Here is a 26,884-nt window from a genome sequence, read left to right as displayed (position 1 = left end):
AAGACCCTGATGCTGGGAAAGATTGCAGGCAGGAGAAGAAGGGGACGACAGAGGATGAGATGTTTGGATGGCATCACCAACTCAATGGACATGGGTTTGGGTGGACTCCAGGAGTTGGTGATGGACAGGGAGGCCTGGCGTGCTGCGGTTCATGGGGTCGCAAGGAGTCGGACACAACTGAGCGACTGAACTGAACTGAACTGAAAGCTGTTTTAAAAATTCTTAAACATTTTTTAATTTAAAATTTTTTAAAAAGCAGAAGTTTTTATAAATATAAACAAGCCTATTCTAAAATTTATTGGAAAGACAAAGGAATTAAAATGACTAAGACAATTTTGAAATGGAAGAATTTGAAGGAAACACAGTATCCAGTCTTAAGATTTGTATAAAGCTATAGTGATCAAGACAGCAACCATGAATTCAGTCCTGATTCCTAAGATAAAGGGATTTTAATAAGGAGAAATTTTTTTTAATCTAAAAATTTTTTGTCATTTTTATTCAATTATTTATATTTTCCCATTTCCAAAAAAAAGTTTAGTCACCTTACCAAAATAAATACAGTATTGAATGAAGAAAAGACAAGTGAAAACATAAAATTAAAAGTCTAAAAGTCACAAACACAAAAGGCATAAGATCCTCTTCACCTCTAGAATTACAAGTAGATTTAGCTAAGAGCTTTTCTAGAAGCCAGTCCACCAAAAGAAAAGTGGCATGCTCATAGTATTCATAAAAAATAAAAGCAGATACTCAGGAGAGAATATTGTTCCCTGATTTTGCAAACTGAGAGAACATTCTCCTATTTAGGAAAACACAAGTGTGTGGGGGCAGTAGAGTGTAAAATATTGACGGCCTTGGAGCCAGCAGCTTCAGCAGTGACAAGAAGTAGCATTGTTGGCACAAACATCAACAATTTGACACCAGGTATTGGCAGTCTGGGAGCAGAGATCAGTGAGAGTCAGCAGCCAGCAGGGGTGTGGCCTTCAGTTTGCCTCTGAAGAGAAGAGTAAGAACAGAAATGTCAAGGCAGCCAAGAGAACAAATTCACAGAACACTTGTGATATACCACATAGATTCCAAGAATTCTTTACATGGAAACAGAGTTCTTAGAATATGGGGAGAAGAGAGAGAGAAATATTGCTATGTGACTTCTCAGACCACCAATGTGATAGGTTTTTCTTTTCATTTTTTATAAGACCAACCCATATATCTCTTTTAAAAAATTAAATAGAAGAGTAGAATTCTGACCCTGTGAGCCTTATTCTCAAATTCCCACTTCTTTTTAAATATTTATTTTTACTTATTTGACTGTGCTGAGTCTTAGTTGCAGCATGTGAGATCTTCTTCTGATTGAACCCCAGCCCCCTGCATTGGGAGCATGGAGTCTTAGCCACTGGACTACCAGGGAATTTCCTTTCATTCCTCTTAAGCAATTCTTTTAGCTATTATGGTAAATGAAGATTTAGCTGTCTTAAATAATCTCCCTCAAATATATTTGCTCACATATATTTCTGCATATCCATTTACCAAATTAGTTACACTGGCATTTTTATTTAAATAAATGTTTATTATTTACATTATTATGATTAGTTTATATTATTCACAGTTATGATAGTGTGTACTATGATAACATTTCATTCCTGAACAACTTTTATGTTTTTCCCAGTACTGATAACTGCTTTGGGGGTCTTTTGGTTGTTTGCCTTTTCCCATGTCAAAATCAGTAATTCAACTCCAAACTATCCAACAGAACTAAAAAATCATTTCAGAACACATTAAAATACCTCAGATACTCTACATGTAGTTTTCTCCCTGGAAATATCCATCTTGGAACCCTCTTATCTATACTGGTTGCTCACTAGGTTTACTGCCCAGCTAACATCCTGAAACTTCCCAGCACTAAAATCCTGGGAATTCTTTCCCCCTTGCTTATATGTCAGATCTTCTGTTTCCTGGATACTATGCCTTTCTTTTTCCTGGCTTCTTCCCTTTTCACATCACTTAGTGTTTCTGAACAAAAGTGTCATTATTTAATCTTCCTTACCAGGGTGATCATTTGCCTAGGTATAAAATTGTAGATTGGAAATAATTGTTCTTCAGAATTTTAAGGCACTGCTCCATTTTTCCTCCAGACCAATCCAATGTTCTTGTTTTGTTTGCTTCTTTTCTGAGTCCCAGATTGCTTCTCCTGCCTGAATTTTTGTTATGGTTTGTTTGTGCTTCTACTGTTGGTTGTCTTCGTCTCTCTTGCTTAAATCTTCCTCAACTATCTAGTGATCTTTTGTTGTTCATTCACACTTTAAAATAAGGCTCTAAAACACTAAAAGATTGTGTGCTAGACTTTCACCTGGTGAGTTTCACTGTGGAATGATGAAGCATATATGTTAAAACTTTCTAATTTTCTATATAGCTACTTTTTCCAGGGAAAAAAAAATCTTGAATCTTCTGATTGGTGGGTGCTAGGGAATAAAGCTGTCAGCCTTCTGGTTTTCAGCTTTTTGGGCACGGAGAAACTCAAGAGAATGAGTGGAGGGTCATCCTGCACCATATGGACTTTGTCATTCTTTACAGTATGATGCTTCTGCTTTGCCTACCTCTGTGCTTGTCCCTGAATTGGAACCTGTCTTTTCAATTTGTAGATCAAGCCTCCAGTCTTTGCTTTGGGCACTGGAGATAATCAGTATGTTATATCAAAGAAAGTAAGAGTCAGATACTTCTGCATAGGAAAAGATATTGGAAAAAAAGAATATTTAACAGCTAAATACAGCAGATTGAACATATGGCACTTATTTCTGTTGCCTCTAGAAACTCTGCTAAAATGAGAATAAAATTCTTGAAACGAATAAATACAGTAAAGGGAGAACATGAACAGTGATGAAGCAGTCAGAGTTCTGGCAGAAAACCAGTTGGCACACCCAAAGGAGACCTGAATAGAATTTAATAAGGAAACTATTTACAAAGGTGTGGGCAGGATTAAAAGAACCAGTAAGGGATGGTGAAGTATGTTGGGGGAGCTATCACCATCTTTATGCCTGGAGGGGCATATGGAAAGTGGACTTTTTATGTTGGCTCACAGATTAAGTCTCAATAGATTAAAAGATTGATATCATACAAAGTATCTTTTCTATTATAGTTTTATCACAAATAAAACTGAAAAATTCACAAATTTGAGGAAATAAAATACTATACTCTTAACAACCAAGAGATCAAAGAAGAAATAACAAGGGAGATTAGAAAGTACTCAGAAAAGAATGAAAATAAAAACACAACATACCAAAACTTACAGGTGTAGTGAAAGCATTGCTAAAGGGGGGGGGGGGGGGAAACAAAAACAAGAAAGATCTCAAAACAATAACTTAACTTTACAATTTAAGGAACTAGAGAAAGAAGAACAAACTAAACCCAAAGTTAGCAGAAAAAGGAAACAACAAAGATAAGGGCTTCCCTGATGGTTCAGATGGTAAAGAATCGGCCTGCTAGTAACAGATGTAAGTTAGATAGATCCCTGATACAAGAAGATCCCATGTGCCATGGAGTGGCTAAGCCCACGCACCACAACTATTGAGCCTGTGCCCTAGAGGCCAGGAGTCACAACTGCTGAGCCCATGTACCATGACTTCTGAAGCCCACATGCCTTAGAGCCTGTGCTCAGCAACAAGAGAAGCCATTGCAATGAGAAGCCCTCACGCTGCCCCTAGAGAATAGCCCTTGCTCACTGCACCTAGAAAAAAGCCTGTGCAGTAACAAAGATCCAGCACAGCCAAAAATAAATAAACAAAATTTAAAAAAGAAATGAAAATGGAAATATTACCAATTCGACAGAAATAAAAAGGATTGTAAGAGAACACTATGAACCACTGTATGCCAATAATTTGGATCAGTCAGTCAATCAGTTCAGTTGTTCAGTCGTGTCTGACTCTGTGCCTCCATGGTCTGCAGCATGTCAGGCTTCCCTGTCCATCACCAACTCCCGGAGCTTGCTCAAACTCATATCCATTGAGTCAGATATAATATAATTTGGATAATCTAAATTAAATGGACAAATTTCTAAAAACACAAAATGAACCAAGAGTAAATCACAAAGAAATAGAAAAATCTGAATAAACCCATAACTAATAAGGATGTTGAATTAGTAATCAAATATCTGACAAAATCCCTAGACCTGATGACTTCATTGGTTAATTCTATAAAACATTTAAACAAGAATTAATACCAATACTTCTCAAACTTTTCCCAAAAACTGAATGAAGGGAAACTTCCTAACTCATTCTATGAGCATAACCCAGATACCAAAGTCAGACAGACACTGCAAGAAAAAAACAGCAGACCAACATCCCTTATGAATGGACGCGAATATTCTCAACAAAACACTAGTAAACCAAATTCTGCAGAATATCAAAGGGATTATATACCATGACTAAGTGGAATTTATTCCTGGAATCCAAAGATGGTTCAACATGTGAAAATCAATGTAACATTCTACATTAACAGAATGAAGAAAAACCACATAAATACTTCAACTGATGCAGAAAAAGCATTTGACAAAATTTAACACCATTTCATGATAAAAACACTCAACAAACTAGGAACAGAAGACAACAAATTTCATATAATAAAAACCACATATGAAAACACATAGTGAAAATCATACTGAATGGTGAAAGTCTGAAAGCTTTCCCTCAAAGATCAGGAAAAAGACAAAAACACCTGCTTTTGCCACCTCTGTTCAACACAGTACTGGAAGATCTAGCCAGATAAATTAGGCAAGTGAAAGAAAGTGAAAAGTGAAGTCACTCAGTCGTGTCCGAATTTGGCAAGAAGAAGAAACAAAAGGCACTCATATTAGAAAGGAAGAAGTAAAATTATCTCTTTGGAGATGATATGATCTCATATGTAGAAACCCTAAAGACTCCACAAAGAAACTGTTACAACAAACAAATTCAACAAAGTGGCAGGATATAGTGTCAACACACAAAAATCACTTGCATTTCTATATACTACAATGAACAATCTGAAAACAATACACAAGCTGTCCCATTTACAACAGCATCAGAAAATATAAAATACTTGGAAACTAACTTAACCAAGGAGGTGAAAGGCTTTTAACAATACAGTGAAATCCAGAAAACATTACCAAAGGAAATTAAAGATATAAATAAATGGAAATAACCTATGTCCATGGATTGATAGAATTAATATTGCTAAAATGTCAATACCTAAAGTAATCTACAGATTCAGTGCAATCCCTATCAAAATCCCAATGACACTTTTCAAAAAATAGAAAAATTCATCCTAAAACTCATATGAAACCTCAAAGGACATTGCAAAGCCAAGAAAATCTTAAAAAAGGAAAGAAAAATAAAGCTGAAAGAGCCAAAACTTCTGATTTCAAAACATATTGTAAAGCTACAGAAATCAAACTCATTTTATTTATTTATTTATTTATTTTTAATTTTATTTTGTTTTTAAACTTTACAAAATTGTATTAGTTTTGCCAAATATTGAAATGAATCTGCCACAGGTATACATGTGTTCCCCATCCTGAACCCTCCTCCCTCCTCCCTCCCCATACCATCCCTTTGGGTCGTCCCAGTGCACCAGCCCCAAGCATCCAGTATGGTGCATCGAACCTGGACTGGCAACTCGTTTCATACATGATATTATACATGTTTCAATGCCATTCTCCCAAATCTTCCCACCCTCTCCCTTTCCCACAGAGTCCATAAGCCTGTTCTATACATCAGTGTCTCTTTTGCTGTCTCGTACACAGGGTTATTGTTACCATCTTTCTAAGTAATCAAACTCATGTGATATCGCACAAAGACAAACATCAGTTCAGTTCAGTTCAGTCGCTCAGTCGTGTCCGACTCTCTGCGACTCTTTGCGACCCCATGAATCGCAGCATGCCAGGCCTCCCTGTCCATCACCAACTCCCGGAGTTCACCCAGACTCATGTCCATCGAGTCAGTGATGCCATCCAGCCATCTCATCCTCTGTCGTCCCCTTCTCCTCCTGCCCCCAATCCCTCCCAGCATCAGAGTCTTTTCCAATGAGTCAACTCTTCGCATGAGGTGGCCAAAGTACTGGAGTTTCAGCTTTAGCATCATTCCTTCCAAAGAAATCCCAGGGCTGATCTCCTTCAGAATGGACTGGTTGGATCTCCTTGCAGTCCAAGGGACTCTCAAGAGTCTTCTCCAACACCACAGTTCAAAAGCATCAATTCTTCAGCGCTCAGCCTTCTTCACAGTCCAACTCTCACATCCATACATGACCACAGGAAAAACCATAGCCTTGACTGGACGAAGCTTTGTTGGCAAAGTAAAGTCTCTGCTTTTGAATATGCTATCTAGGTTGGTCATAACTTTCCTTCCAAGGAGTAAGTGTCTTTTAATTTCATGGCTGCAGTCACCATCTGTAGTGATTTTGGAGCCCAGAAAAATAAAGTCTGACACTGTTTCCACTGTTTCCCCATCTATTTCCCATGAAGCGATGGAATCGGATGCCATGATCTTCGTTTTCTGAATGTTGAGCTTTAAGCCAACTTTTTCACTCTCCTGTTTCACTTTCATCAAGAGACTTTTGAGTTCCTCTTCACTTCCTGCCAGAAGGGTGGTGTCATCTGCATATCTGAGGTTATTGATATTTCTCCTGGCAATCTTGATTCCAGCTTGTGTTTCTTCCAGTCCAGCATTTCTCATGATGTACTCTGCATATAAGTTAAATAAGCAGGGTGACAATACACAGCCTTGATGTACTCCTTTTCCTATTTGGAACCAGTCTGTTGTTCCATGTCCACTTCTAACTGTTGCTTCCTGGCCTGCATACAAACTTCTCAAGAGGCAGATCAGGTGGTCTGGTATTCCCATCTCTTGAAGAATTTTCCACAGTTTATTGTGATCCACACAGTCAAAGGCTTTGGCATAGTCAATAAAGCAGAAATAGATGTCTTTCTGGAACTCTCTTGCTTTCTCCATGATCCAGCAGATGTTGGCAATTTGATGTCTGGTTCCTCTGCCTTTTCTAAAACCAGCTTGAACATCAGGAAGTTCACGGTGCACGTATTGCTGAAGCCTGGCTTGGAGAATTTTGAGCATTACTTTACTAGCATGTGAGATGAGTGCAATTGTGTGGTAGTTTGAGCATTCTTTGGCATTGCCTTTCTTTGGGATTGGAATGAAAACTGACCTTTTCCAGAAAGATAAACATAGAGACCAATGGAATTGAATAAAACCTAGGAAAAAATCCTCACTTATATGATCAAGTAATTTTTGACAAGGGTGCCAAGACAATTCAATGGGGAAAATACAGTCTTTTCAATAAATTGTGCTGAGAAAACTGGATTCCTACATGCAAAAGAATAAAGTTGAAACTTTACCTAATCCCATATATAAAAACTAACTCAAAATGAATGAAAGACATTCATTTTGAATGTAAGTTTGGTGTAAGACTCCAAACTATAAACCCTTAAAAGGAAACAGCCAGAAGCTTTACAATAGTGAATTTGGCAATGATTTATTGGCTATGACACCACCAATGGCAACAAAATAAAAAAATAGGCAAACCATACATTATGAAAATTTTTAAATGTTGTGTATCAAAAGACAGTATCAACACAGTTAAAAGGTAACTCACAGTTGGACTTCCCTGCCAGTCCAGTGGTTAAGACTCTGCACTTCCACTGCAAGGGGTGTGGGTTCAATCCCTGGTAAGGGAACTAAGATCCCAAATGCCATTCAGTGCAACTGTATTTAACAAAAAAGGCAACTCACAGAATGAGGGGAATTTTACAAAACTACATCTGATAAAGGATTAATATCCAGAATATACAGAGAACTCCCATAACTCAACAACAAAACTCCAATTCAAAAATGGGAAAAGGCCTTGATTAGACATTTCTCCAAGAAGATATACAAATGGTCAATGACATGAAAAGATGCTCAATATCAATAATCACTAGGAAAATGCAAGTGAAATCTACTGAGATACCACCTCACATCCATTAGGATGGTAACTAACAAAAAAGAGAAAACGACCAGCATTGGCCAGGATGAGGGAGTGTAAAATGGTGCAGTCCTTGTAAAAACAGTCTAACAAAAAGTTAAACTAGAACTACCTCAAGACTGTATAGTTCTATTTTTAGTCATATACTCAAAAAAGTATTGAAAACAGGGACTCAAGCAGATACTAGCATGCCAATGTTCATTACAGTACTATTCACAATAGCTACGAGATGGAAACAACCTAAATATCCCTCAATAAATGAAAGGATAAATGAACTGTGATATAAACACAGTGGGTATTCCTTAGTCATGAAAAGGAATGAAGTTCTGATACATGCTACAGCATGAAAGAACCTTGAAAACACTATGCTAAGTAAAATAAGTCAGACACAAAAGGAAAAACACTGAATGATTCCACTTGTATGAAATATCTAGAATAAGCAAATTCATAGAGACAGAAAGTAAACTAAAAATTTCCAGGTATAGGATGAGGAATGGGCAGAGAAGGTGATGGCACCCCACTCCAGTACTCTTGCCTGGAAAATCCCATGGATGGAGGAGCCTGGTAGGCTGCAGTCCATGGGGTCGCTGAGAGTCGGACACGACTGAGCAACTTCACTTTCACTTTTCACTTTCATGCATTGGAGAAGGAAATGGCAACCCACTCCAGTGTTCTTGACTGGAGAATCCCAGGGACGGGGGAGCCTGATGGACTGCCGTCTACGGGGTTGCACAGAGTCGGACACGACTGAAGTGACTCAGCAGCAGCAGGAGGAATGGGACCAGATGCCATGATGTTAGTTTCCTGAATGCTGAGTTTTAAGCCAACTTTTTCACCCTCCTCTTTCACTTTCATCAAGAGGCTCTTTAGTTCTTTGCTTTCTGCCATAAGGGTGGTGTCACCTGCATATCTGAGGTTATTGATATTTCTTCCAGCAATCTTGATTCCAGCTTGTGCGTCATCCAGCCCAGCGTTTCTCATGATGTACTCTGCATATAAGTTAAATAAGCAGGGTAACAATACACAGCCTTGATGAACTCCTTTCCTGACTTGGAACCAGTCTGTTATTCCATGTCCAGTTCTAACTGTTGCTTCTTGATCTACCTACATATTTTTCAGAAGGCAGGTCAGGTGGTCTGGTATTCCCATCTCTTTAAGAATTTTCCACAGTTTATTGTGATCCACACAGCATGGCAAATAGATGGGGAAACAATGGAAACAGGTACAGACTTTATTTTGGGGGGCTCCAAAATCATTGCAGATGGTGACTGCAGCCATGAAATTAAAAGACACTTGCTCCTTGGAAAAAAAGTTATGACCAACCTAGACAGTATATTAAAAAGCAGAGACATTGGTCAACAAATGTCCATCCAGTCAAGGCTATGGTTTTTCCAGTGGTCACATATGGATGTAAGAATTGGACTATAAAGAAAGCTGAGTGCAGAAGAATTGACGCTTTTGAACTGTGGTGTTGGAGAAAACTTGAGAGTCCCTTGGACTGCAAGGAGATCCAACCAGTCCATCCTAAAGGAAATCAGTCCTGAATATTCATTGGAAGGACTGATTCTACAGCTGAAAGTCCAATACTTTGGCCACCTGATATGAAGAACTGACTCACTGGAAAAGATACTGATGCTGGGAAAGACTGAAGGCAGGAGGAAAAGGGGACGACAGAGGATGAAATGGTTGTATTGCATCACCAACTCTATGGACATGAGTTTGAGTAAGCTCTGGGAGTTGGTGATGGACAGGAAAGCCTGGCATGCTGCAGTCCATGGGGTTGCAAAAAGTTGGACATGACTGAGTAACGTAACTGAACATAGAGGGAATGGGGAGGATAAAGAGTTACTGCTTAATGGGTACAGAGTTTCTGACTGAGGTAATGAGAAAGTTTTGAAAATAGATTGTGGGGGTGACTGCACAACCCTGAGAATGTAATTAATGCCACTGAACTGTACTTAGAAAATGGTTAAAATGGTAAGCATGTTATATATATTTTACCATGATGAAAGTAAAAACCTATGAAAGAAAGTAAGAAAGTGAAGTCACTCAGTCATGTCTGACTCTTTGCGACCCCATGGACTGTAGCCTATCAGGTTCCTCCGTCCATAGGATTATCCAGGCAAGAATACTGGAGTGGGATGCCATTTCCTTCTCTAGGAGATCTTCCTGACCCAGAGATTGAACCTGGGTCTCCCGCATTGTAGGCAGATGCTTTACCATCTGAGCCATAAGGGAAGTCTATTGGCAGGTTGGTATAAACCCCTGACAGGGTTTCTGCCATAAACCATATGAGGTCACCGCAAAACACAGAGCAGGGCTCCTCACTTGCTTTGTGCAGGGCGTGTCATTTATTCACACACGCACACTGTAGAGTTAGTAAAGTACGGCAGAAAACATGTTTGTTAGGAGAACAAAGAACTAGAGCTCCAAGCCTCCTTACCTTAACCTATAGTGCGGGGAGCGAGCTCCGCCTGTGGCAAAGGTCATGAAGGAGGCTTGGCATATGCAAAGGCGGGATCAAGCCTCAGGAGTCTCCCTGGAAATTCTCGAGCATCTACCCCCAAAACCAGAGTCTGCCTACTTTATGCTTTGTGCTTTCACCTACACCTCTGACTTTACGGGGGGCTGTCCCCCACTACCTCTCTCTGAAAAAAGAGTTAGCTTACAGCTCCAGTTAATAATTCCTGGGTCTGACAGTGTTTAACCTACAAACTCCTTTGGAAATCCTCTAGCCTGCCTGAATAGGTTTTTCTGGCCACATGTGATTGTTCAGAGCCTCCCAACTGTGAGAGGCAGGAGATGTTCTAAGCTGTCTAAACACAGATTCCTTTGAGTAGTTAAAAGATTGATTAGAAATTGTATTGGTGAAGGGTTTTTCACTTATTGCGCCAATGTTTGCTGCTAAGTCTCCATACTCCTTACCTACTGTGTCCTTGGCAGTGTATTGATTGATATAATGGGTGTATAGAAATGTAAGTAGTAGCCTCAATGTTTGTAACCTTGGACCCTTGAGTTAATTCTTTTCTTGATTGAGCCCACCTCACCTTTGCCCTATAGGAATGCAGCTTTGTCCAATGCTTTTTTGGAGGCTGGTGCCTGACTTTGGAATAAATCACCTTTAGAGAAAGATAAGTTTCTTAAAATGTTAACAGGCCTCCTGGCCAGAAGATGATGTAATTCACCTGAACTTTTGCATATGATAAGTTTGAAAGCCTGGCTTCGATTAGGACCAGGAACTGCTGTCCTTGCATGACTCCACCCCTTCCCCCATTATCCTCTATGCACAACTTAAGGTATAAAAACTACTTTGGAAAATAAAGTGCGGGCCTTGTTCACCGAAACTCGGTCTCCCCATGTCGCTCTCTCTCCCAAATTCTGGCTGAGTCTCCATCTGGAGCGCGGAACCCGCCATGCTTGCTAATTATGCCTGGGCTTCTAAGATCCAACCGGGGAGGCCTCAGTGTTTCCTCTCCTTCGGGAGAACAGAAGGATGCCTGCGGCCTACGTAAGTGGTGCAAACTTCTTGTCTTGAAGTTTTATTGGTCTCCCGCGTAAACCAAGCTACTCAGCCTCTTTTCTCCACTGAATTTTCCTACTGAGCTATCCTCATCCTACTACTCTTTATATCTTTGATAAAATATTTAAATAAATAGGTCGCCGACGCCGTCCCCGCTTCGAATACCCTGGATCAGCCGGGGCTGGTCCCCGGCACTATAGGAAACAGAAAAAAGGGTGAAATTAAGGTCTCTATGCATTATTTCTTCCCTGGTGGCTTAGAGGGTAAAACATCTGCCTGCAGTGCAGGAGACCCAGGTTTGATCCCTGGGTTGGGAAGATCCCCTGGAGAAGGAAATGGCAACCCACTCCAGTATTCTTGCCTGGAAAATCCCATGGACAGAGGAGCTTGGTGGGCTACAGTCCATGGGGCCGCAAAGAGTCGGACACGGCTGAGCGACTTCACTTCAGTATGCATTATTTATTATCCCAAGTCTACTGCCTTTCTCCAGATTAATAATTAAATATTTTCTTAGAACTCCCCTGGTGGCTCAGACTGTAAAGAATCTGCATGCAATGCGGGAGACCTGGGTTCAATTGCTGGGTTGGGAAGATCCTCTGGAGGAGGGCATGGCAACCCACTCCAGTATTCTTGCCTGGAGAATCCCCATGGACAGAAGAGCCTGGCAGGCTACACTGCATGGGGTCTCAAAGAGTTGGACACGACTGAGTGACTAAGCAGAGGACATGCCATTATTTATTGTCCCAAGTCTACTGCCTCTCTCCAGATTAATAATGAAATATTTGCTTAGAACTCTAGTTTACAAGATTCACATGGGAGTTGGTTGTAAAATACTCTGGCAATACCATACTTGTTTGGGAAACTCCGGCATACAAGGTAGTTTCTTAAAGTACAGTCTGAGAATAACCAGTATCAGAGTTACCTTAGGATGCTTGATAAAAATGCAGATTCTTGGTTCCAACCAAGATCTACCAAAACAGAGTAAAGCTTATGAACCTACATTTTAACTATCCTTCCAAAGAGAAACTATGGCTAGATTTTAGGCAATTGTATTTATGCACAGTGAGGCTTCCTAAATTTGGAGAGAAGGCCTGTGCCTGATAGCTCCCTGGAACTTTGCAAAGATATAACACTTGAAAGACTTGGGCTAAATTAACCCAACTTTGGAGTTGCTGAAGGTATGAATAAGACTTTTTTGTCTAGACTGAAGAGAATAAAATTTTAAGAGTGAAAAGTTAACCATTTTCTACATATTTGAGAATTTATATTCAAGAGCTTGAATAACAGAAAGGCATTGGCTGTGTTCTGTTTTCAGGGTGAAAAAACTGGCATACGATATTATTGTGCTCATTGTGTATGCAACTCTGAGTCTGATTATGGCATCATACAGCATAATTTTAAATGAGACACAGAATAGGGGAATGCCTCCTGATGTAGTGTATAGCACTGGTTTTCAAACCTCAGTGTGCATTAGAATTGCCTCACCTTCCTCATGCCCCCACCCCTACCCCAGAAATTCTGATTCAGAAGGCTTAAAGCAGGACTCAGAAATCTTCATTAAAAAAAATAAATAAATAAAGAACTCTAGGATATTCTTATGCAGATGGTCCATACTTGGAAAAACACTTGAGTTGCACTTGATACGTCCTGAAATAGCTCTCTGGCTTCCTGAGAAGAACATCAATGGAACACTTGTAAAAGGACTGAACTACACATTTCATGAGTCCTAAGCAGTGAGCTAGCAAGGACTGAAGAATCAGCAACAGGTAGGTAGAGACTGAACACTTTTGATACTTGGTTAAGCTCCTTGGAGAGGGAAAGCAACATTCTAGTCTTCCTGACTTTAACAGTAAAACAATAGCAGTAACAATAAACCCATCCCCACCACCCCCACCACACACACACACACACACACACACACACAGACACACATACACACAAATTTGCCAGTCAGTGGTGGATGCACACTTTATCCACTAGGGGGAGCCCAAGGATTTCCACACACAAGCTTCATACCCTAGGGGAGGAAATCTGATACAGGCCAAGGACGTTTGGGGACTTTATTGCTAAGGATGGAGCAAAGAATGAAAGTATCTAAAAGGCTAAAAGCCCTTGCTTACATGCAGAATGTCCTTTCTTTATGGCTGCCATTCAAATCTTTGCATCTTAAAAAGTGGTGCTCTGAGGCAGCCTAGGCCAGATTTGCCAGGATTGTTAAAGAAGAAATTATTCTAACAATACTGTACTGTATACTTCAAAGTTGCTAAGGGAATACATCTCAGAAGTTCTCAGTACTCGTTCCCCCACTCCCCAAAAAGGTACTGTGTGAGATTAACCTTATTGTGGTAATCATTTCACAATATATTTGTGAATCAAATCACTATGTTGTACGCCTTAAACCTGCACAGTGGAAAATGTCACTTGTATTTCAATAAAGCTGAAAAAAGAAGAACAAGTTATTCTGACACTTTTTTAAAATGGTAAGGAAGACTTTATTCAAGACTATTGCAGCAGATGTCAAGATTATCCCAATGGGGAGAGAGATCAGGCTCAACTCTGAATACAGTAACAAATGGGGATTCACAGCCAAGGAGCAGAAAGGGGAGATCAGTGGATAGAAAACTCAGTGGATGTAAAATTATTAAAAGGAGACATCAAAAATAGGGGGTCTTTGTAAACTGACTTAGCAGGATTCTGTCTGAAGGCTGGGCAAGGACTTTAGACATCAAAGGTAAAGGGTGAAGAACTTGATCAGATATTGAGAGTTATCAGGTATTAAAGAGACTTGACAGTCTCTAAACTAATCCGGCAGGATTCTTGTAAAAACTAGGCTATGCAGGCCTGGGCCTATTTGCTGCTGTTGTTGTTCAGTCGTTCAGGTGTGTACAACTTCTTGCGACCCCCTGAATTGCAGCATGCCAGGCGTCCCTGTCCTTCACTATCTCCCAGAGTTTGCTCAAACTCATGTCCATTGAGTCGATGATGCCATCCAACCATCTCATCCTCTGTTGTCCCCTTCTCCTTCTGGCTTCAATCTTTCCCAGCATCATGGTCTTTTCCAGTGAGTAGGCTCTTCATATCAGGCGGCCAAAATTTTGGAGCTTCAGCATCAGTTCTTCCAAAGAATATTCAGGGTTGATTTCCTTTAGAGTTGACTGGTTTGATTTCCTTGCAGTCTAAGAGAGACTCTCAAGAGTCTTCTCCAGCACCGTAGTTCAAAAGCATCAATTCTTTGGTGCTCAGCCGTCTTTCTGATTCAACTCTCACATCCATACATGACCAACGGAAAAACCATAGCTTTGACCATGTGGACCTTTGTTGGTATAGTGATGTCTCTGCTTTTTAATATGCTGTCTAGGTTTGTCATAGATTTTCTTCCAAGGAGCAAACATCTTTTAATTTCATGGCTGCAATCACCATCTGCAGTTATTTTGGAGCCTAAGAAAATAAAGTCTGTCACTGTTTCCATTTTTTCTCCATCTACTTGCCATGAAGTGGTGGGACCAGATGCCATGATCTTAGTTTTTTGAATGTGTATGCGTGTGTGTAAGCGTGTGCATGTGTGCTCAATTTCTCAGTCGTGTTCAACTTTTTACAACCCCATAGAGGAGCCCCCGAGGCTCCTCTGTCCTTGGAATTTTTCAGGCGAGAATACTGGAGCAGGTTGCCATTTGCTATTCCAGAGGATCTTCCTGATGCAGGGATTGAATCTGTATCTCTTGCATCTCTTGCATTGGCAGGTGGATTCTTGACCACTGCACCACCTGGGAAGCCTATACACATATATATATGTATATATATACATATGTGATATGTGTGTGTAAATATACACACAAACACACACATACATACAGGGGAATATTAGCCATTAAAAAAATGAAGTAATACCATTTATAGCCACATGGATGGACCTAGAGATTATCACACTAAGCTAAGTGCTAATAAGTCAGAAGAGAAAGACAAATACTACATTACACCTTGTGGAAAAACCTGAACAAACTTATTGACTAACTCAATACCATATATCACTTATAAGTGGTATCTAAAATACAACACAAATGAACATATCTATGAAACAGAAATAGACTCACAGACAGAAAACAGACTTGTGGTTGCCAAGCGGGAAGAGGGGTGCAGAGGGAAGGATTAGGAATTTACGATTAGCAGATGCAAACTATTATATATAGGAAGAATAAACAACAAAGTCCTACTATATAGCACATGGAACTATATTCAATATCCTGTGATAAACCATAGTGGAAAAGAATATGTATATATGCATAACTGAGTCATTTTGTAGCATACTAGAGATAACACAGCACTGTAAATCAACTATACTTCAATAAAATTTAAAATGAAAGTAGTATATTTTAAACTGAAATAAGATCATAACATGTGCTTTGCAACTTATTTTATCCAAATGATAAATCATGAATGTTCTGCTTTATAGCCTTCAAATACACTGGTTTGCTTTTCATAAAACTTTTATACTTCTGGGAAAAAGATGGTGGTTTGAGAAGACATAGCTAATTCCTCTCCTTCTGGTTTTCTCTCCCCCCCCAAAATGACTAAAGAAATGTAAAATAAAGAACAATCTGTGTCCTTTAATTGAGATAGAGAAAAGCACCCAAATATCAGATGTTTTGAGGAATTTTACTATATTTAGGGCAGATGATATTAAAGAACATGCAGATACGTTTGCCAGATTTAGCAAATAAAAATACAGGGTGCCCAGTTCAATATGAACTACAGATACCAATATACGATAAATAATTTTTAGTATAAAAACTGTACTACTGGCTCAGGCAATATTTGTTGTTTATCTAACATCTGAATTTAACTGGGCATCCTGTATTCTGTCTGGACTGTCTGAATGGACTCAGAGTCCATTCACAGCTTCCCTGAAGGAACTTCAAGACCAGGAAGGAAGGAAGGAGAGAAGAAAGAAAGAAGGGAGGGAGTGTGAGACAGAGAGGGGTGTTAAGAGTCTAGATTTGGAGGGACAAGCACTGGGATTGACAGGCATGGTGAGGTCGACTGGAAAGGCTGCATCTGGGGTTCCAATTAGTTGTTAAGGATACTTGGGCTGTAGTGGCCTTACGCTCCAAAGCTGTCAATGATACTAAGTTGTATAAAGCCTAAGGTAGGAAAATGGGCCCTCTCATACACTGCTAGTGGATGAATAATTTTAAAGCAGTTTTTCCAGAGGACAATTTGTCTGTCAAACTCTGTCAAAAGCTTTAAAACATGTATACACTTTAACTTATTAATATCACTTCCAAGAATTCATTCAAAAGAAACTGTGTGGTCTTTAGAGTACTGTTTATAATAACAAAGTAATGGGCACAACTTAAATGAGAAACAATAGGGGAATGCTCAAGTTATGGTACGTCCATACAGTAAGAAATATACTATGCAGTCATTAAAAATTATTCCATAGATTATTTATTGACAGGAAGATTTTTTTTCACATGTAGTTTAATTTTTTTTAAAAAGGCCAACCTACAAAACTGCATTATGATAAGATACTATTTTTGTAAGAATATAGATATTTAAACATACATGTACTTTATGCATAAAAAATGACTGAAAGGGTATATACTAAATGTTAACAGTGGTTTTCTCTAATTAATTGAATATGGGTGGTTAGTTTTTTCTTTTCACTTATGTCTATTTTATGTATTTTCTTCAGAATGTTTATTACCAGGGTTAATTTTTTTAAGTTTTAAAAACTTTCTGATTGGTGATTTTATACTTTTGAGCAATTATAAAATGAGATTGCAATTATAAAATAGGCTTTAACATGAAGGAGCATCTAGTCCAGATAAATCAACACTGAGTTTCAACTGGATGCAAGGCCCTGTGATACAAGCTGGGGATAGACATGAGTTGGACACACTTTCTGGCCCGCCCACCCTTCCCCCGCCTGCCAAGAGTCTAAAGTCCACGTTCTTTGGGGAGGTTCCTTGGTTCTTGGCCTTGCTGGCTCCAAAAACCCATTTGTCAGCCCATTCAAGATCATCCCTCATTTTAACCAAATTCACAGAAGTTGATGAACAAACTAAGATAATGTATTAATTTGTGCTGAGAATTATCACAGTCACATGGGCTAGGATAATCCTCTAAGCATGACCAGAACATTTTTCACCCTTACGGGGTGAACTATGTAGGGAACCAAAATATTATTAGCATCTTGTTTACTGAGACTGGAATCCTGCCAGAGGCAGGGAGTAACTTAAAAATTCAATGAGACCTGGTGTTAGTACCTTTCCCCTCAATAAACATAGCCCTGCCGATGAAACCAGCACACAATTGCACTCATCTCACATGCTAGTAAAGTAATGCTCAAAATTCTCCAAGCCAGGCTTCAACCTGAACCATGAACCGTGAACTTCCAGATGTTCAAGCTGGACTTAAAGGCAGAAAAGGTAGAGACACCAGAGATCAAATTGCCAAAAGCAAGAGAGTTACAGAAAAACATCTATTTCTGCTTTATTGACTATACCAAAGCCTTTGACTGTGTGTGGATCACAACAAACTGTGGAAAATTCTTCAATAGATGGGAATACCAGAGCACCTGACCTGCCTTCTGAGAAATCTGTATGCAGGTCAAGAAACAACAGTTAGAACTGGACATGGACTGGGAGGAGCCAAGATGGCGGAGGAGTAGGACGGGGAGAACACTTTCTCCCCCACAAATTCATCAAAAGAGCATTTAAACGTCGAGTAAATTCCACAAAACAACTTCTGAACGCCGGCAGAGGACATCAGGCACCCAGAAAAGCAATCCAACTCTTTGAAAGGAGCGCGACTGAACAAAGAGAAGAAATACAGCTCCACCCATCAGAACACCGACACAAGCTTCCCTAACCAGGAAACCTTGACAAGCCACCTGTACAAACCCACACACAGCGAGGAAAAGCCACAATAAAGAGAACTCCACAAACTGCCAGAATACAGAAAGGACACCCCAAACTCAGCAATTTAAACAAGATGAAGAGACAGAGGAATAGCCAGCAGATAAAGGAACAGGATAAATGCCCACCAAACCAAACAAAAGAGGAAGAGATAGGGAATCTACCTGATAAAGAATTCCGAATAATGATAGTGAAATTGATCCAAAATCTTGAAATTAAAATGGAATCACAGATAAATAGCTTGGAGACAAAGATTGAGAAGATGCAAGAAAGGTTTAACAAGGACCTAGAAGAAATAAAAAAGAGTCAATATATAATGAATAATGCAATAAATGAAATTAAAAACACTCTGGAGGCAACAAATAGTAGAATAACAGAGGCAGAAGATAGGATTACTGAATTAGAAGATAGAATGGTAGAAATAAATGAATCAGAGAGAATAAAAGAAAAACGAATTAAAAGAAATGAGGACAATCTCAGAGACCTCCAGGACAATATTAAACGCTACAACATTCGAATCATAGGGGTTCCAGAAGAAGAAGACAAAAAGAAAGACCATGAGAAAATACTTGAGGAGATAATAGTTGAAAACTTCCCTAAACTGGGGAAGGAAATAATCACCCAAGTCCAAGAAACCCAGAGAATCCCAAACAGGATAAACCCAAGGCGAAACACCCCAAGACACATATTAATCAAATTAACAAAGGTCAAACACAAAGAACAAATATTAAAAGCAGCAAGGGAAAAACAACAAATAACACACAAGGGAATTCCCATAAGGATAACAGCTGATCTTTCAATAGAAACTCTTCAAGCCAGGAGGGAATGGCAAGACATACTTAAAATGATGAAAGAAAATAACCTACAGCCCAGATTATTGTACCCAGCAAGGATTTCATTCAAGTATGAAGGAGAAATCAAAAGCTTCTCAGACAAGCAAAAGCTGAGAGAATTCTGCACCACCAAACCAGCTCTCCAACAAATACTAAAGGATATTCTCTAGACAGGAAACACAAAAATGGTGTATAAATTCGAACCCCAAACAATAAAGTAAATGGCAACGGGATCATACTTATCAGTAATTACCTTAAACGTAAATGGGTTGAATGCCCCAACCAAAAGACAAAGACTGGCTGAATGGATACAAAAACAAGACCCCTACATATGTTGTCTACAGGAGACCCACCTCAAAACAGGGGACACATACAGACTGAAAGTGAAGGGCTGGAAAAAGATTTTCCATGCAAATAGGGACCAAAAGAAAGCAGGAGTAGCAATACTCATATCAGATAAAATAGACTTTAAAACAAAGGCTGTGAAAAGAGACAAAGAAGGTCACTACATAATGATCAAAGGATCAATCCAAGAAGAAGATATAACAATTATAAATATATATGCACCCAACACGGGAGCACCGCAGTATGTAAGACAAATGCTAACAAGTATGAAAAGAGAAATTAACAATAACACAATAACAGTGGGAGACTTTAATACCCCACTCACACCTATGGATAGATCAACTAAACAGAAAATTAATAAGGAAACACAAACTTTAAACGATACAATAGACCAGTTAGACCTAATTGATATCTATAGGACATTTCATCCCAAAACAATGAATTTCACCTTTTTCTCAAGCGCACATGGAACTTACTCCAGGATAGATCACATCCTGGGCCATAAAGCTAGCCTTGGTAAATTCAAAAAAATAGAAATCATTCCAAGCATCTTTTCTGACCACAATGCAGTAAGATTAGATCTCAATTACAGGAGAAAAACTATTAAAAATTCCAACATATGGAGGATGAACAACACCCTGCTGAATAACTGACAAATCACAGAAGAAATCAAAAAAGAAATCAAAATTTGCATAGAAACGAATGAAAATGAAAACACAACAACCCAAAACCTGTGGGACACAGTAAAAGCAGTCCTAAGGGGAAAGTTCATAGCAATACAGGCACACCTCAAGAAACAAGAAAAAAGTCAAATAAATAACCTAACTCTACATCTAAAGCAATTAGAAAAGGAAGAAATGAAGAACCCCAGGGTTAGTAGAAGGAAAGAAATCTTAAAAATTAGAGCAGAAATAAATGCAAAAGAAACAAAAGAGACCATAGCAAAAATCAACAAAGCCAAAAGCTGGTTCTTTGAAAGGATAAATAAAATTGATAAACCATTAGCCAGACTCATCAAGAAACAAAGGGAGAAAAATCAAATCAATAAAATTAGAAACGAAAATGGAGAGATCACAACAGACAACACAGAAATACAAAGGATCATAAGAGACTATTATCAACAATTATATGCCAATAAAATGGACAACGAGGAAGAAATGGACAAATTCTTAGAAAAGTACAACTTTCCAAAACTCGACCAGGAAGAAATAGAAAACCTTAACAGACCCATCACAAGCACGGAAATTGAAACTGTAATCAAAAATCTTCCAGCAAACAAAAGCCCAGGTCCAGACGGCTTCACAGCTGAATTCTACCAAAAATTTAGAGAAGAGCTAACACCTATCCTGCTCAAACTCTTCCAGAAAATTGCAGAGGAAGGTAAACTTCCAAACTCATTCTATGAGGCCACCATCACCCTAATACCAAAACCTGACAAAGATCCCACAAAAAAAGAAAACTACAGGCCAATATCACTGATGAATATAGATGCAAAAATCCTAAACAAAATTCTAGCAATCAGAATCCAACAACACATTAAAAAGATCATACACCATGACCAAGTGGGCTTTATCCCAGGGATGCAAGGATTCTTCAATATCCGCAAATCAATCAATGTAATACACCATATTAACAAATTGAAAAACAAAAACCATATGATTATCTCAATAGATGCAGAAAAAGCCTTTGACAAAATTCAACACCCATTTATGATAAAAACTCTCCAGAAAGCAGGAATAGAAGGAACATACCTCAACATAATAAAAGCTATATATGACAAACCCACAGCAAACATTATCCTCAATGGTGAAAAATTGAAAGCATTTCCTCTAAAGTCAGAAACAAGACAAGGGTGCCCACTTTCACCATTACTATTCAACATAGTTTTGGAAGTTTTGGCCACAGCAATCAGAGCAGAAAAAGAAATAAAAGGAATCCAAATTGGAAAAGAAGAAGTAAAGCTCTCACTATTTGCAGATGACATGATCCTCTACATAGAAAACCCTAAAGACTCCACCAGAAAATTACTAGAACTAATCAATGATTATAGTAAAGTTGCAGGATATAAAATCAACACACAGAAATCCCCTGCATTCCTATACACTAATAATGAGAAAACAGAAAGAGAAATTAAGGAAACAATTCCATTCACCATTGCAACAAAAAGAATAAAATACTTAGGAATATATCTACCTAAAGAAACTAAAGACCTATATATAGAAAACTATAAAACACTGGTGAAAGAAATCAAAGTGGACACTAATAGATGGAGAAATATACCATGTTCATGGATTGGAAGAATCAATATAGTGAAAATGAGTATACTACCCAAAGCAATTTATAGATTCAATGCAATCCCTATCAAGCTACCAACAGTATTCTTCACAGAGCTAGAACAAATAATTTCACAATTTGTATGGAAATACAAAAAACCTCGAATAGCCAAAGTGATCTTGAGAAAGAAAAATGGAACTGGAGGAATCAACCTACCTGACTTCAGGCTCTACTACAAAGCCACAGTTATCAAGACAGTATGGTACTGGCACAAAGACAGAAATATAGATCAATGGAACAAAATAGAAAGCCCAGAGATAAATCCACGCACATATGGACACCTTATCTTTGACAAAGGAGGCAAGAATATACAATGGATTAAAGACAATCTCTTTAACAAGTGGTGCTGGGAAATCTGGTCAACCACCTGTAAAAGAATGAAACTAGAACACTTTCTAACACCATATACAAAAATAAACTCAAAATGGATTAAAGATCTCAACGTAAGACCAGAAACTATAAAACTCCTAGAGGAGAACATAGGCAAAACACTCTGACATACATCACAGCAGGATCCTCTATGATCCACCTCCCAGAATATTGGAAATAAAAGCAAAAATAAACAAATGGGACCTAATTAAACTTAAAAGCTTCTGCACATCAAAGGAAACTATTAGCAAGGTGAAAAGACAGCCTTCAGAATGGGAGAAAATAATAGCAAATGAAGCAACCGACAAACAACTAATCTCAAAAATATACAAGCAACTCCTACAGCTCAACTCCAGAAAAATAAATGACCCAATCAAAAAATGGGCCAAAGATCTAAACAGACATTTCTCCAAAGAAGACATACAGATGGCTAACAAACACATGAAAAGATGCTCAACATCACTCATTATCAGAGAAATGCAAATCAAAACCACTATGAGATACCATTTCACACCAGTCAGAATGGCTGCGATCCAAAAGTCTACAAATAATAAATGCTGGAGAGGATGTGGAGAAAAGGGAACCCTCTTACACTGTTGGTGGGAATGCAAACTAGTACAGCCACTATGGAGAACAGTGTGGAGATTCCTTAAAACACTGGAAATAGAACTGCCTTATGATCCAGCAATCCCACTGCTGGGCATACACACTGAGGAAACCAGAAGGGAAAGACACACGTGTACCCCAATGTTCATCGCAGCACTTTTTATAATAGCCAGGACATGGAAGCAACCTAGATGTCCATCTGCAGATGAATGGATAAGAAAGCTGTGGTACATATACACAATGGAGTATTACTCAGCCATTAAAAAGAATACATTTGAATCAGTTCTAATGAGGTGGATGAAACTGGAGCCTATTATACAGAGTGAAGTAAGCCAGAAGGAAAAACACCAATACAGTATACTAACGCATATATATGGAATTTAGAAAGATGGTAACGATAACCCTGTATACGAGACAGCAAAAGAGACACTGATGTATAGAACAGGCTTATGGACTCTGTGGGAGAGGGAGAGGGTGGGAAGATTTGGGAGAATGGCATTGAAACATGTGAAATGTCATGTATGAAACGAGATGCCAGTCCAGGTTCAATGCACGATGCTGGATGCTTGGGGCTGGTGCACTGGGACGACCCAGAGGGATGGTATGGGGAGGGAGGAGGGAGGAGGGTTCAGGATGGGGAACACATGAGAAATAAAGGAATTTTTTTATTTTTCAAAAAAAAAAAAAAAGAAAGAAAAATTCTGATACATACCTGGCTGAATGTTCAGGAACTCACAATAAAATACTGTTTTTCATTTAAAAAAAAAAAAAAAAAAAAGAACTGGACATGGAACAACAGACTGGTTCCAAATTGGGAAAGGAGTACATCAAGGCTGTATATTATCACCCTGCTTATTTAACTTATATGCAGAGTACATCATGAGAAATGCTGGACTTAACGAAGCACAGGTTGGAACCAAGATTGCCGGGAGAAATATCAATAACCTCAGATATGCAGATGACACCACACTTATGGCAGAAAGCATAGAAGAACTAAAGAGCCTCTTGATGAAAGTGAAAGAGGAGAGTGAAAAAGTTAGCTTAAAACTCAACATTCAGAAAACTAAGATCATGGCATCCGGTCCCATCACTTCATGGCAAATAGATGGGGAAAGAGTGGAAAAAGTGGCTGACTTTATTTTTTGGGGCTCCAAAATCACAGCAGATGGTGACTGTAGCCATGAAATTAAGAGATGCTTGCTCCTTGGAAGAAAAGTTATGACCAACTTAGACAGCATATTAGAAAGCAGAGACATTACTTTGTCAACAAAGGTCTGTTTAGTCAAAGCTATGGTTTTTCCAGTAGTCATGTATGGATGTGACAGTTGGACTATGAAGAAAGCTGAGCACCAAATAATTGATGCTTTTGAACTGTGGTGTTAGAGAAGACTCTGAGAGTCCCTGGACTGCAAGGAGATCCAACCAGTTCATCCTAAAGGAGATCAGTCCTGAATATTCATTGGAAGGACTGATGTTGAAGCTGAAACTCCAATACTCTGGCCACCTGATGCAAAGAACTGACTCATTGGAAAAGACCCTGATGCTGGGAAAGACTGAAGGCAGGAGGAGAGGGGGACAACAAAGGATGAGATGGTTGGATGGCATCACTGACTCCATGGACATGAATTTGAATAAGCTCCGGAAGTTGGTGATGGACAGGGAGGCCTGCCGTGCTGCAGTCTATGCGGTCGCGAAGAGTTGGACATGACTGAGCGACTGAATTGAACTGAACTGCCAATGAAACCGTAAGTACAAATGTGAGACCGTCTCGTCCCAGGACAGTAGTAGCTGGATGGACCCTGCCAATATTCATCCCAGATGCTCTCTTATGAAAATCTTCCCAGAATAACTAATATACCTTCATTTACTTCCGATTTCACTGTCACCATATACTCTCATAATTTGCTCAGATCTGGCCATTGCATTTCTTCAAAGTAATTTTTGTCTCTTTTCTTCTCTGCAATTTTTTTGTTTATGTAGTTTAACTCTAAAGATTATCTTATTTTCTTAATTTTCCTTTCTTAAAAGCCATCTAATTTATACACTGACATACAACAAATTTTAACTAGTAAATGTATTTTTTAATTAGGAAAAAATATTCCAAATTTAGAGGGGAAATAATGGAAAGCGTTTTGGTGAAGAAGTTAGGAACCATCACACAAGGCCTTCTATAACTGCTCATTTGCCCTTCAACCATGATCATCCTGGGGTAAAATTCTTATGCTCAAAAGTGAAACTAAGCCCCTACCACATGAGATAGAAGACACGAGGCACAGCTCTCTCTCCTGAAGCGGTCATAAGGAGTTGCCACTGGTGTAGCTTCCTTGGTTGCCAACTAAGCTACCCAAATTTTCTGTAATTGGAACCCAAGTCCGCACAGTCTACTTCACATTCAAGAACATGATGTACCCACTGTGGGTCATCCAAAAGGCAAATTAAGTACATTCCTAGGGTGCTGGCAACGCTTGTGCAACACACACACGCACACAATTTGGAAGTATTCAATATTTGAGAGATTTTTTTAAAAAGGCATTCAAATAGTCATCATGCAAAATTCAAAACAAACAAACCATAGAACTTATTAGATTTCTTGATGTTTACTTTAAGGTTTAGTATATTTTGATGTTTTTTTTTTTAATTTCACACATGGATTTAGAGCCTCTAAACTCTTAATCCAGTACTAGGGATATTAATTCTAGTATAAATGCTGTTAGAATTTTTAACATCAAAGCCATGTTCATCAGGCAATTACATCTATGAATTCTAAATTTCAGCATGTTTCAGCCACTGGATACATACTTGACTCCTTCTAAGAAGCCATGAGAAGTTTTTCACAACTCCTTTCATCATACATCAAAATAGCTCTCAAAGTTAATTATACTTAGGGTTTTGTGCCAAAACCCCAACACTTAACAATCATTATTTTTTAAGTATTGAGAGTACAGTATAAACTATCAAACTACATGTCAAAACCTGGGCCCTGCCCCAAGGCTTATCAGATAAATTACAAAAACAAACTCATTCAGACTACTCACTGCATCAAATTAAAAAGGCTAAACTTGAATGACACAAACTTCAGGAAACTTTTCTATAAATCCCTAATGAGTTACCATAATTCTAACCAGAATTATTTGTTGGTTTGAAGGTAAAATTCTGTAATTTTTTTAAATCTACTAACAATGGCACTGCCAATGTTTCAGGAAATAATATTTAACTTAAAAAGAGAATGCTAGAGTTGTAATATAATTTCAGCTACTCTCGTTGTCCCAAATGAAAAAAATCAAACAGCATCATAAAACTCTTAGATATCACCTAGATTCTCCTTGATCATGAGTGAACTGAAATATATCAAGCTATTGTAACAAGAGCCTCAACAGCAGTAGCATACTGCAAAGAGATTTTAATATTTACTTTTCTTTCATTAAAAAAACCATCCATCAGTACCAATATGTCTGCCTGACAAAGATATTACAGGAGACATCTTTTGTGGCATCTGTCTATTCTTATTGTTCCTCCTTTTCCCTTGGCCTCCAGAGACTACAACCTCAATCACAAGACTGGAGCTGAGTCAGGCTTGTTTATACAAGGCTTAATCAACTGTGGCCAAGGGTGATGTCTTAGGAGAGGCCTAGTTTGTTTTCATTGTATAATACTCCACACAGTAGAACTCTTAAAACATAATAAAAATGTTTGACCCACCCTTGACCACAGTTGAAAAAGCAAGAGAGTTCCAGAAAAACATCTATTTCTGCTTTATTGATTATACCAAAGCGTTTGACTGTGTGGATCACAATTAACTGTGGAAAATTCTGAAAGAGATGGGAATACCAGACCACCTGACCTGCCTCTTGAGAAATTTGTATGCAGGTCAGGAAGCAACAGTTAGAACTGGACATGGAACAACAGACTGGTTCCAAATAGGAAAAGGAGTACGTCAAGGCTGTGTATTGTCACCCTGCTTA

At 38.7% G+C, this 26,884-nt stretch overlaps 1 protein-coding gene across 1 annotated transcript in view; it reads right to left on the bottom strand.

Annotated features, from left to right (window-relative positions):
• Nucleotides 1–210: 210 nt before the first annotated feature.
• The window catches only part of LOC147362831 (uncharacterized), a 41,843-nt gene continuing 15,169 nt past the window's right edge, over nt 211–26,884 (bottom strand). The window contains exon 2 of the mRNA XM_086325808.1: nt 211–991. The gene's annotated coding sequence lies outside the window, so the exon portion shown is untranslated. The remainder of the gene's footprint in view (nt 992–26,884) is intronic.

This window comes from Bos grunniens, chromosome 11 (assembly GCF_055505025.1).
Source record: "Bos grunniens cultivar Pamir isolate PY7600 chromosome 11, Bosgru_T2T1.0, whole genome shotgun sequence".
Lineage (NCBI taxonomy): Eukaryota > Metazoa > Chordata > Mammalia > Artiodactyla > Bovidae > Bos > Bos grunniens.
The sequence above is the reverse complement of the archived record's forward strand: the minus strand, read 5'-3'. Positions and strand labels throughout refer to the sequence as shown.